Raw genomic sequence first — 10,434 nt, 5'->3', positions numbered from 1 at the left:
AACAAAAGTACACAAAAATCAAACAGAGGATGAAAAGCAACCAAGTCGGCCCCAGAAGATTGGGGGATCATTCATTAGATGATCATTCGTTAGATCTGGCAGAAGACACAGACAGTTGGTAGTAACATACTGTCCAAAAAGTATTTATTGAATGGAAACAAACTAGAGTAGTAGATGAATAGACCAGTTAATAAATTGCATTCTCCCAGAGGATCATTTAATTCAGACTGTTGATACAGGTGCCTAGCCTATAAATCCACAACACTTGTCTTTTTGTACGGTATTGGTTGACATACCTGCCCCTCACTATTTATTTATTTTATTTATTTAAAGAGTTTTATATAGTGCTGGCTAGACCCGAAGGTATCAGAGCGCTTTACATGAGAATCAACAATGTAATAGAAAAAGATAAGCAATTACACAATACATCAAAAAATAGGCAATACAATTAGGAGAGGTGGGAAAGGAGAGATAAAAGTGGTGGAGGGTGCAGGGGAGGTTCGAGAGGGAGGATAAGGGAAGAGACAACAAGGAGAGATGAAAGGAAGTCTGTCTAAAGCCCGACTGGGTAGGTGACGGCCAAGGAGAGAATCCACGGTCCATCTCCCATATAGCTAAACCAGGTAGCTCCATCGGGCATCAGACAGAATAGTTCAGTCTCGATGCATTGAAAGAAAAGAGAAGGAGAGACATAAATAGAGGGAGGTGAGAGAGGGTGGATAAGGGAAGAGACAACAAGGAGAGACGAAAGGAAGTCTGTCTAAAGCCCAACTGGGTAGGTGACGACCAAAGGAGGGAATCCACAGCCCGTCTTCCCTATAGCTAAACCAGGTAGCTCCATTGGGCATAAGACAGAATAGTTCAGTCTCGATACATTGAGAGAAAAGTGAAGGAGAGACATAAATAGAGGGAGTATGCAGGAGGAGACGACAGGAGAGACGAAAGGAAGTCCACCAATGTGTTTCAACAATATAACAGAAAAAGATCAACAATTACAAATTATATCAAACAATCATCAAAACAATAGGAGAGGAGAGAAAGGAGAGGGAGAAGTAGTGGGGGTAGGGGGGGTGAGAATGTTGATAAGGGAGGAGACAATAGTAGAGAAGAAAGGAAGTCTGTCTAAAGACAAACTGGGTAGGTGACGACCAAAGGAGGTAATCCACGGCCCATCTCCCCTATAGCTAAACCAGGTAGCTCCATTGGGCATCAGACAGAATAGGTCAGTCTCAATACATTGAGAGAGGAGAGAAGGAGAGACATGAAAAGAGGGAGAAAGCGAGAGGAGACGACAATAGAGATGAAAGGAAGTCTGTCAAAAGACCGACTGGGTAGGTGACGTCCAAGGAGTGAATCCCCGGCCTGTCTCCCCTATAGCTAAACCAGGTAGCTCCATCGGGCGTCAGACAAAATAGCTAGATCTCAAATGACAAGGGAAAAATTCACAGATAGAACGGGAGGGGACTAAAGGGCCAGGACAGGTGAGGGCAAAGGTCAGAAGCAGGAGAGTGGAGAAGAGTAGAGCGGGAGGGGTAGGGGGTAAAGGGAGATAAGGTCAGAAGAGTCGCAGGAGGGTTTGTTGCGGCCGTTTTTTTAGGCAGGTACAAGCAGTATTTACATGAGGATCAGAGTTACAGGTTATAAGTTACATTTCGCCGGGCAGCCAGGAAAGATCTTTTTTCAGAATGGTTCAGGCTGGTCCAATATTCTACCAGTGGTACCCCTGTCTCAAATTCTGAATCGCTGACTTATGTTTCCTGAGTCGTGTTCTCAGTTCACAGATGGATTCACCTACATATCTAAAAATGCATGGACATTTAATAAGGTAAATTACTTGCAAAATACTATAGTTTGTTATATCAAGTAGGCTAACATTTCTTCATCACCATTGCAGAGTACTGGACATCTCTGTGTTTTCACAGGCATGACAGGTACCACAGCTGTGATTCCCTCTGATTGATTGTTGTCCTCTTATGGATTTTGGCAAAAATCAGAATCCTTGGTGACCACAGCCCGATCTAGAGAGTTCCTCAGGTTACCGTTGTGTTTGAACGCAATCAAGAGTTTTGGTATCTTACACACAGATGGATCCATATTAAGGATTTACCATTGAGAGTTGATGATCTGTCTGATTTTGTGGTCTTCGTTGGAGTGTCATACCACGCAGGCTAGTTTTCATCAGTTTCTTTGATTCTGTGTTAGAATATGGTTTCACCTGTTGTAATATTTGGCTCTTTTAAAGGACTCCTGGATCAAACGCCTCAGGTATCCTCTGGCTAAAAGTTTCTGCTTCACAGTCTCCTCATACTACTCTGCTTCTTACTGAGCGCAAGCCTTTATATATCCTTGTGATTGAATTTGACACCGCAAAACTGTTTTATTGCCTTTGATGCTGCTAATATTGATCTTATCTTGCTAACACGGCTGCACTTCGCAAGGCACTCAAACGCCACCAAGCTGAAGCTGAAGCTGATTGGATCAGAGAATCCAATCCACTCATAGAGGGGCGAAGTTAACAGGAGCTCTGGACCCTCCAAAGTCTGGCGGTAGCGCAGCCACACTATAATAGACAGCAGCACCAACGATTTGTTATTCACAGAGCGCAAGCCTTTATATACCCTTGTGACTGAATTTGACACTGCAAAAACGGTTCGTTGAATTTGATGCTGCTAATTTTGATTTTATCTTGCTAATACAGCCACACATCCGGGTGGCCCTCAAACACCACCACGCTAACATTGATTGAATCAGAAGATCCAATCCACTCACAGAGGGGCGGAGTTAACACGTGCTCCAGAACCTCTAAAGTCTAGCGGCATCGCTTATGCACAACAGGCGTGGCCCAGGTGCGCCGAAGGCAAGCTCATCTGCGCCCGTCCGCACCCGAAAAGGGCCAGGGGCCAGACATTATGACAAAAAGATAAACTATACATCTCACAAATTGAAACTGCTTACCCCATAAAGAAAGCAGCCAAAACTCTGGATTAAACATACTCTCAAGGCATTAGGACGATTCAAGCAGAAGCTTGAGATGAGCAAATCCACACAGAACCTAGCCCAACTTCCTGCTGCTCCCCAAAAGGCAATTTCTACCCTTACAAGTCAAAATACCAACAATCTAATTATTATACACCTCAATTCTTGCTCCTTGGTTAAACATCAGTTGGAAATATTTCATTTACTGAATACAGATGGCCCAGACACATTGCTTGTGACAGAGACTTGGCGCATGGATGATTCCATGCCTGACATACTAGCGGCACTACCAGGAAATTACTATCTCCGGAATAGCAATTGATCTACCTGGAAAAAAGGTGGGGTTGTGGCAGCCATTAAAAAAACATTTTCCTTCCACTTCTCTAACATCGCTACATCTCGCATCAATCAGCAGCATCACCTTTAACCTGGTCTCCCCCAATGCCTCGCTGGTGTGTGTACTCCTCTATAGCCCACCAAAGCCTAGGCTGGAATTTACAAAAGACCTAGCAGATTGTCCTAACTGTCTATTGACCATGCTAAAAATTTACTCATTGGTGACATGAACTACTGGGAAAATTAGGAAACTTGGTGTAAAGACTCCAAGGATATGACCAAATTCTATATAGTTTCAACTTCGAATCTCACATAAAGGGGCTCACACAATGGACACATGATGGACCAAGCTTGGTCCATTAACCTCAGAATATCCAATATTTCCATCTATCTCTGTGCATGGTCTGACCACCACTTAATAAAGTTCACCCTCGGTAAAATCTCACTACCTAAACCTATCTTCCTCCCAAAGATCATGCCTAGAAATTGGAAAAGAATAAACACAATTTCCCTCTGCAACACATTAGCATCTAACTTACCCTCCATGACAGAGAAAAATAGGAGGAAGAAATATCACAATGGCAAAGAAAGACCAGTGATGTACACGAGCCCTTTCAAAAAATCTGATCTTCCCGCCAGCATGAGACATTAAAATGGTTCTCCGAAAAGTTAAAGACCGCTAAACTAAAAACGTGACAAGAAGAACAGAAATGGTGAAGGTCTTACTCGACAGAAAACGAAGAAATCATCATACAATGTATGAAAGATTATAAAAAAGCTATCCTTCAAGCCAAAATAACTTTCTTTTCAAACAAAGTGTTAGACTCCAACAATAAAACTAAAGACATATTCAAATCAGTGGGAGAATTATCTGCCGTAGACCAAGTAGCATTGCTGATCATGCCAACACATAAATAATGTGATAACTTAAATCACTTCTTCATAGATAAAATAAAGAAAAAATAGGCTATTATTCCCCCGAGCAAATCAGACACTAAACCCTCCTCAGGAAATAGGAATTACACTTCCATTTCTACTTTTCCCTGCATCAGCAAAGAACAACTAGCAGAATTAATAACATATAAATACAGCTCCCCAAAAGATGCATGCCCCTCTAAATACAAACAAATCATCTTTTCATACTTCCCAGAAGTGTTCTCTCCCTTTTAAACTCTTTTCTCACGCAAGGACATGTTCCACAACTGTTCAAAGAAGCTGTGATAAGGCTGCTACAAAAAACATATAGAGAGGACACACAGACACTAAAGAATTATAGACCTATCTCCCTCCTCCCATATCCAGCAAACATTTTAGAAGCACATGTAGCAAATCACCTTTGTTCTTGCCTAGAAGAGGCTAATTACCTCTACCACCACCAGGCAGGGGTTTGCCCACCCCACTCTAATGAATCAGTCATTCTTTCAGTGGTAGACGATATGAGGCATGAGACTGATGGAGGCAGTACTTAAGCACTTGTCTTCCTAGATCTATCCGCAGCATTCCACACCATGGATCATAGCACTCTGCTGGACTGCATTGCCAATGCTGGTATAAAAGGCTCAGCCCTACAATGGATGAAATCCTTTCTGAAAAACGAAACCCAGTATGTCCGCCTCGCCCCATATAGTTAATCTATAGTCCATGTGAACTGAGGAGCTCCCCAGGGTTCCTCCCTATGCCCACACCTTTTTTACCTATACATCCTATATATCAATCCCTTGATTAACACCCTCCAGCAGAAGTTGAAAATATATAACTATGCTGACGACATGCAACTGATTTTCATGACAATCAGTTAAAGCTCACCCCAGATAAAGCAGAGAGAGTTGTAACTAATTACAAAGTAAACCATTGGAACACTGCCTATTGGCCAACAGATATGGCTCCACCCCTTGTCCCTAAGACCATCCATGAAATCTCAGATAGACACAGTGACGTCCTCCTGCTTCCTCCAATTTAGGAAAATCGGAAGATGTTTTTCAATGGAGGCAAGTATCCAGATCATCATTGCACTAATCCTGCCAAGAATCGACTACACAAACGCCTTTTATTTGGGGCTCTCAGAAAATCTAAACTATAGACTCCAATTGGTGCAAAACTAAGCAGCTAGAATTATTTTCCAATAACATGACACTCTCACATAAAACCATTAATGAAGAAGCTACACTGGCTTCCAGTGACACAACTTACCATATTCAAAACAAGCTGTATTGTATTCAAAGCCCTCCACAACAAATGCCCCAAGTTCATAACCACCAAAATCCAAAAATACTCTCCAAGACACAAAAAATAAACCTTTTCACGATCCCAAGTTTCAAACGAAAGTGACTGGGAGGGCTTTGCTTCTTTGTTCGAGTTTAGAAGAATGCTGAAAACTTGGTTCTTTTCTAAGGCATATAGTAGCTAAATAATCAATCTTTATGTTGGCTCCCATACTAGCGCCAAGAGACCTTTTGGTGAATGTATGCTATATAAATACCCAATAACATAACATAACATGAAGCAAAAAATCTTTCATAGAGGTGCAATTGCGACAAAGCCTGAGAAACTGGCTGCAGGAAATGCCCCATTCTGGCACCACGGATGAAACCTGGTATCGTGTAATAATGTATTGTTTGCTGTGGACTTTGTGAATAGTGATACCTGAAGCTGTTGATTGTCATGTTGAATCCATGTATCCAAAAATTCTACTTTATCCCTGTTGGTTTTAGGGGTGATCCTCATGTGGGAATTGCAGAGATTAATCAATGAAAGAAATTCTTCAAGTTGATCTTCCACGCCCTTCCAAACAAAAAAAATATAATCTATATATCTTGACCACAAGTCTACATTTTCATAAAATGGGGCAATTTCGTTGTATATTTCTCTTCAAATATTCCCATATACTGGTTTACTACACAAGGGGTACAAGCTGCTCCCATGCTTACTCCGTAGGATTGATGGTATTTCTCATGCAATACAATGGATAAACACTGTAAAATAAAGTCATGATGTTCATTTTGTCCTAGTTTGTTAAGAGTAAGTCTTGTTGCCTCCATGTTATTGACAAATGCTGGTGTACAATGCCTCAATATCCATAGCGACTAGGATTTAGATGGGGGGCCGGTCCTTCTCCCATCTAGGCCCCAAATCTTGGAACGCACTACCCCTTGCCCTGAAATCAGAGACTGATTTATTCTGCTTTCGGAAAAAACTTAAGACCCTGCTCTTTCAGTAAATCTGTCCTTCTGCTCTAGTTGGCTCGTTGCACTGTGCTGTGTCTTCTTTTCTTCTTGTGTCTATCCCTGGGGCTGGGAAACCCACTGCGGGTAGCTGTTGCGCAATATAAATTTAAATAAATAAATAAATAAATACATTTCTGTCAAAGGATCATAGGGTACACCTTCCAGCTTAAAGTTGATGTGCCCAGAATCCTTAATGTATGCTGGCAAGGTACTTACCGAGGATTTCAAAAAGGTATCAACATATTTAGAAAGCAAGTCAATCGCTGACCCAATGGTAGACATGATGACATGATGGGGCACAAAGTCAGATCTTAGATATTTTATGTGAGTCTTAGGGACATCATATATAAGGGGTAACCTTGTGTTAGAGCTCTTTATATAGTAGTATTCCTAATTACAGATGATTCCTTTTTCCAATGCTGTTTCCATCACAATATGAATCAAATTATTGATCCTAATCTCTGGGTTACACCGATTCTAAGCATGGGCGAATTTTGCGAATTCGCGATCTGCAAATTTACAGAATTACGAATTCGCAATCCGTAAAATTCGCGAATTCGTGCGAATTTGCGTATTATATTTTTTTTTGCGTGTCCGCGGGTGTTCGCGGGGAACTTTACGTATTCGCGGGGCGCTTTGCGTGTTTGCGGGTTTTTTTTTGCCTGGTTCATCACTGCCACCCTCTCGTTTTTTATGCCCTTCTGCCCTCTGTACCACTTGTTTTTGTGCCTTTCTGCCCTCTCCCCCACTCTTGTTTGTGCCATTTTGCCCTCTGCCCCACTGGTTTCTGTGCCCTTCTGCCCTCTGCCTAACTCATGCCCTCTGTCCCACTTTGTGTCCTTCTGCCCTCAGCCATAAGTCAACTTCAACAGGAAGCACTAATAGATAAAGTAAAGCAGGTGCTTGAGTTGAAGGTCAAATTAAGTTACACAGTCATTAATCACCCCAAGTTTGGGGTGATTAATGATTGTGTAACTGAATTTGAGATTCAACTCTAGCACCTGCTTTACTTTATCTATTAGTGCTTCCTGTTGAAGCTGACTTTTGTAACTATTTTAGAGGCTCTGGCAGCTTGCCGGCGCCATTCTAAAATAGTTACAAAAAGTCAGCTTGAACTTTTGACCCAATCCGTTCCGCTCGTGGATTTTGCGGGAAATTCGCGAATTTCGCGGATTGCGAATTTAACAAAAATCCGCAAAATCCGGGAGCAGAACGGATTTTCCGCCCATGCTTAACCGATTCTTTGAGCGTTTATTCATTTTATGTTTACATGTCTTAGTTGTGAGTTGTTCTGCAACATTTGTACAGCTGTATGTTCTTGACTAGAAATGTTGTAATGTGGTATCGGGGGCAAAATTAAGCATGTTCTACATTTTGAATGAAACTGCTTTATAGTATATCTCTACTTCGGGTCCTAGCTTATCTAAAGGAGGAATGAAAGTAGATTGTGGGTTTAATCCCGAAATATTAGTCTCCATGTTCATTTCCCTATTGAGAATTTTTCTTTATAATCTAATCCTTCAAAAGAAGGAAAAAAGGTCTTTCATCAATTCAAATTTGTCAATCGTCACTGTAGGGACAAAGGATAACCCTTTGGAAAGTAGATCCTGGGTGGACTGATCCGTTTGTATTGTAGATAGATTGGATATAGGAATAGGGTTGAATCCCTCCAATGTTGGTGGCCCTTGGTCTGGAGGAAATGCTGAGATTTGTCCATGTTTGAGTATCATCCCCATGCTTGGTTCCTGAATCTGGTCCTGGATGCCCACCTTCTAAACCCTAAGAAACGACTATTCTTGCTCGCTCCTTCAAAATGGCCCTTTCTGTTACCGTAAGAGTCAACGTGGTGGGAGCTACCCCCGCCCTCAGATTCAGATGTATCAGAGAAAGTCAGAAGGCTGTTCAATGCTGATTAGTAGAGGCTATTCTATGTCTCTTGTATAGTTTTATTTCTCCCCAAGAAATGGGTATGTTTCCTTTTGTGAGAATAATCTGATATCTCTCTTCAATTTATCAGGTTTTTCTTCACCAAATAATCTATAATAGAATCTAGTGCACCATTTACTCCATAAATCCATTTTTTGGCTTGGTCTAGTGCAATGGAACTCTTCAGATTTTCTTCCAATGATTACATTTCCCTAACTAGATTGGCTACTACTTCTCTTTCTGTCTCAATAATCAAGATCCTCCAGTTGCGATCAGTGACCATTTCTCTAAGAAATTCCTAATTTGAACATAAAAAACAAAGATATTTCTCACTCTCCATCCCCTCTAGTTCCCACCTTAAGATATTCAAGCATGAAATCTGCGAGAGATTCATTCTTTTTTTGTTTTTCAAGTTTAGGAGTTTAGTCCGGTTTTCCTTCAGGCCCCTAGGAATGGAGATGGTTCACTCATTAAGAGAGGTTTGCCCTAATAATTTAGAGGAGTCTTCATCCATAAACCTAAAGATTTTGATGTTGCCCGTGGACAGCCGAGAAGGATTGCATGGAAAGCCTTCGGCAAGGCACCAAATAAAGAGAGAGAATGACAAAAATATTAGCTAAATATTATTTAGCTAAACATTCCGCAGTGCTGAAATACATAAAATGAGTGAGAACACCACTGTTATAGAAGAAAAGGAGAAAATCTCACCGAATGATGTTGGATATATATTCCTTCAAACAACAATTAAACCCTCACAGCAACGTGCTGGGAAACGATGTAATAACCAATAGAAGGTTCCTGAAAAAAGGGAAAGAGAAAACCAGGGGGGAAAAAACAAAGACAAAGAACCAACCTCTACTCTTCCACAAATATAGTTAAGAATATAACTCCTGTAATTGGTGAAAATAAATTTAAAGGAGCCAGCATCCTTAGGGTCAAAAATTATTTATTTATATTTTTTTATTTCATCACTAATAAAGTAGACAACACAAAACAATGACTTGAGACACAAATAATGTAACTGATAACATCATCTTCTACTTCGAAGGTTAATTACATAATATATACAAATGAGGCCACCCAACCATCACTCATGCTAAAAAAATGTACATACAAATCAGTCATACCCCATGCACACTCATGCACAGGACAACATTGGTAAAATCACACAAAAGTGTTGCCAAAACCGCTCATACTTGATTTAAAAATAATGTAGTAATTGTGATGACTTTTGATAAACAGCTTCACACAAAGCAGGCTCCCAGATGCCAATCTTGAAGCTGCTGTCATGCCGGGGATGCTATTACCCAGCATGAGAGAAGTGGGAAACATCCTTTACAAAGCAGTCATTACATCGCACTGCTTTTACAACGCAACTGTTACAACGCAACTGCCTTTACATCGCATGCCACTACAACGCAGGTCACTACAACGCATGCCATTACAACGCTTACCATTAAAATGCATGCCATTACAACGCATACCATTACAATGCATGCTATTACAGTGTATTAAAAGGTTAGTAATGGAGATGTTTTAGTTTTAACGTGGGTATAGGTTTTGGGGTAGATGGGAATAGTAATTTTTACCCCTACACTATCCAACACTTTCCCTCCTGTTGCGCTCACTGGTGTGGGAATAGTAATTTTACCCCTACACTATCCAACACTAACCCTACTGTTGCCCTAAAAGTATAATGGGGCAGATTTATGTTAACTGGCGCATCCCCAGGGATGCGCCAGTTAACATGCGCCACAGTGCGCCACAGCTCCGCCAGCCATGGTGCAAAAACGGCACAGATGCGTGACGCATCTGTGCCGGAAATGTGCTGCATTGCTGGAGTTGCGTCGCAAGCGCGACGCAGCTCTAGCAAGGCTCGGGGGTGCCCCATTTTAACAATGCTGCGTGAAGACCTACACCTGCTTCAAGCAGGCGCATGGGTTTTGACGCAGCATTGGCTTAAAAGTGACTG

The sequence above is a fragment of the Lissotriton vulgaris genome, chromosome 2_1 (assembly GCF_964263255.1).
Source record: "Lissotriton vulgaris chromosome 2_1, aLisVul1.2, whole genome shotgun sequence".
Taxonomy (NCBI): Eukaryota; Metazoa; Chordata; class Amphibia; order Caudata; family Salamandridae; genus Lissotriton; species Lissotriton vulgaris.
This window is presented reverse-complemented; position numbering follows the sequence as displayed.